The sequence below is a fragment of the Sciurus carolinensis genome, chromosome X (assembly GCF_902686445.1).
Source record: "Sciurus carolinensis chromosome X, mSciCar1.2, whole genome shotgun sequence".
NCBI lineage: Eukaryota > Metazoa > Chordata > Mammalia > Rodentia > Sciuridae > Sciurus > Sciurus carolinensis.
The window spans coordinates 131244794-131248285 of NC_062232.1; the positions used below are offsets into that span (position 1 = coordinate 131244794).

At 33.2% G+C, this 3492-nt stretch overlaps 1 non-coding gene across 1 annotated transcript; it reads right to left on the reverse strand.

Annotated features, from left to right (window-relative positions):
* Nucleotides 1-1644: 1644 nt before the first annotated feature.
* Trnas-cga (transfer RNA serine (anticodon CGA)) lies at nt 1645-1719 on the reverse strand. The gene has a single exon. It is a non-coding gene; the product is annotated as a tRNA-Ser (tRNA).
* Between the last annotated feature and the right edge of the window lie 1773 nt (nt 1720-3492).

Consider the following 3492-nt stretch of genomic DNA (forward strand, 5'->3'; position numbering starts at 1 on the left):
CATTCCCAGCCCCTTTATTTATTTATTCTTTTCAACTTTGAGACAGGATGTTGCTAAGTTACTTAGGACCTTGTTAAGTTTCTGAGGCTGGCCTTGAACTTGCAATCCTTTTGCCTCACACCCGGCTATGAAGATTCTTTTATGTACACTCACTGATACTTCTTTTCCTTGAGCTAGAGTCTTAAAAGAGAGATCAGGAAGTCAAAGAGTGTAAGTTTTTGTTTTTTTTTTAACTTTAATGGATATAAGCATTATACTTTCCAAAAATATTCAGTAATATAATTTTTTCCAGTAATGCCCGAAAAGACCATTTTTCTGCAGTATATCAAGCATCGTATGTTTCATTCTTTCTTAATTCTTGCCAATCTGCTACAGCTGTAGTTCTTTTACATTTCCTTGAGTACTACTGAGGTCAACACCATGTCTTCTGCATTCCTTTTCTGGGAATTGTCTCTTCTTTTCTTTTGTATTTTTATGTGTACTGCTTTATCATTGCTTTACTTTGTTTCTCAGACCAGCTTTATTAATGTACAGTTAACAATTTACCATTTAAAATGAACAACTAGGGCTGGGGAGATAGCTCAGTTGGTAGAGTGCTTGCCTCGAAAGCACAAGGCCCTGAGTTCGATCCCCAGTACCGCAAAAAAAAAAAAAATAAATAAATAAATAAATAAATAAAATGAACAACTAGAAATTATTGTTAGTATAGTCATTATTCCCTAAACAATATAGCATAGCACATAATTTACATAGCATTTATATTGTATTAGGTATTATAAATAACCTAGAAATGATTTTACCTCTATGGGACAATGAGCATATATTATATGCAAATATTATGCCATTTTATATAGGACATTTGAACATCACTAATTTTGGCATCTGAAGGGAATCCTGGGAAAAAGCCCCTTGAGGATACAGAAGGAAACTATATTTCATTACATTTTATGGCTGGATGATATTTCATTGTACAGACAGAACACATTTTGTTTATCCACTGATCCATCAGTAGACTTTTAGGATTTTTCCACCTTTTGTGAATTAGTCTGCTGTAAACATTCATGAACAAATTTTACTTTGAGTATCTGTCTTCAATTGTCTTGAGTGTCTTGAGGTGTATACCTGAGAGTGGAATTTCTGAGTCCTATGGCATCTCTGTTTATTTCTTTGTTGTATACAATGGTTGCACCATTTTACATTCCCATTTGCAGTTGTATCCTCTTCAACACTTGTTATTACCTGACTTTTTCAGTCTAACCATTCTAGTGGGTGTGAAGTACTTTGTCATTTTGATTTGCATTTTCCTAATGATTGATGGATGTCAAGCATATTTTTACATTGTTATTGGTCATTTGTATTTTTTCTCTGGAAAAATGTTGAATAGTCATCTTTTTATTATTGAGTTATAAAAATTATGTACTGTCAATAAAAATCCCTTATCAGATATATTTTTACAGCTATTTTCTTCCATTATGTATGTTCTTTTTTTCACTTTCTTGAGGCTGTGTTTTGAAACACAAAGCTTTAAATTTTGATAAAGAAAAATTTGTTTACATTTGATCCCCAACTTACGATGTGTCAACTTAGTTTTTTTTTTTTAACTTTATTTATTTATTTATTTATTTATTTATTTATTTATTCATTTTGCGGTACTGGGGATTGAACCCAGGGCCTTGTGCTTTCGAGGCAAGCACTCTACCAACTGAGTTAATATCCCCAGCCCTTTTTTTTTACTTTATGATGGAACAAAAATGGTACCATTCTTCATAGTTTCTTCAAAAGTACAAGCTGTACTTCAAATTTTGAATTTTAATATTTTCATGAGCTAACAAAATATAATATAGATATTTGACAGAGTATCTTCAATTCTGGGCAGGGACAGTGAACCACAGATTCCAGTCAGTCATGTGATTATGAGAGAAAACAGTGATACTCTATAGTCTTCTGTTTTACTAATCTATGATGTTCACTATGATAGGTGCATTTTTGGCATGTTATTTTCAATTTATGCTAGACCTGTTGGGACATAACTCCATTGCAACCTGAGGAGCACCTGTCATTTTCCTTTTGTTGCATTTGCTTCTTGGGTCATGTCTAAGTAGTTGTCCAAGGTCATGAAAATTTACTCCTATGCTTTGTTCTCAGAAGTGTTTCATTTTAGCTCCTACATTTAGGTGTATGATCCATTCTGAATTACTTTTTATATGATATGAGAGGGACCCAGGTTCATTCTTTAGTATATGGAAATCCAGTTGTCCCATCACCTTTTCTTGGAGAGACAATTCTTCCTCTGTTGAGTGATTTTGACACTCTTGTTGAAAATCAATTTACCATACATAGTTGGGCTTATTTCTGGACTCTCAATTTTATTGCATTGTTCTAGATGTCTACTGTGATGCCAGTACAACACTATCTTGACTATTGTTGCTTATGTTAATTTTTGAAATTGGAAGTGTAAGACCTCCTACTGTATTCTTCCTTTACAAGATTTGGGGCCCCATTGCAATTCTACAATTTTAAGAATTTTAAGATCAGTTTGTCAATTTCCCAAATTAAGGCAGCTAGAATGTTGATTGAGATTGCATTAACTCTTTACACCAATTTGGAGACTTGCTGTCTCCCCCCAAATTAAATCTTCCAATGAATGAACATAATATATGTTTACATTTATTTAAGTTTTCTGAGAATGTTTTTATAGTTTAGGTGTGTAAATCTTGTACTTTCTTTAGCTAAGTTATTCCTAAGTATCCTATTTTTGATGTTATTATGAAGGAAATTGTTTTCTTAATTTCACTTTTGGTTGCTTATTGCAAGTGTATAAAATACTATTGTTTTTTGTATATTGATTTTATATCATCCACCCTTGCTGAAATTGTTAATTAGTCTTAATAGTTATTTTTAGTGTATTACTTATGATTCTGTCAAGTGCTTTTCTGCATGAGATTATCATGTGATTTTTGTTTTCATTATATCAATAGAATGCATTACATTTGTTTATTTTGTAGTATTAGGGATTGGACACAGGGACTTGCAAATGCTGAATGGGAAAGTGGGAGAATAGTCTTGGTTGGGGGGGTCAATTTGTTGTAGATTTTTTTGAATGGGAATTTATTTTTTTATACTGTCATTTTATTTATTTATTTTTACGTGGTGCTAAGAATGGAACCCAGGGTCTCACACATGCTGGGCAAGTGCTCTACCACTGAGCCACAACCACAGCCTGGGTATATCTTTATTTGAGTTTTCCCTTAGTACCATTCCCAGAGGCTTTAAATTTTTTTTGTTTATTTATTTATATGTGGCCCTGAGAAGTGAACCCAGTGCCTCACACATGCTAGGCAAGCACTCTACTGCCGAGCTACAACCCCAGCCCTTCAATGACTGTTTAAAAAATAACTTTCATGAGTTTAAAGCTCTCGTGCTAGAAGTCCATCCTGCCTTACTCATTTGTAGTGCCTGTTTGTATAGAAGGAATTTATCTATTTCTCTGTT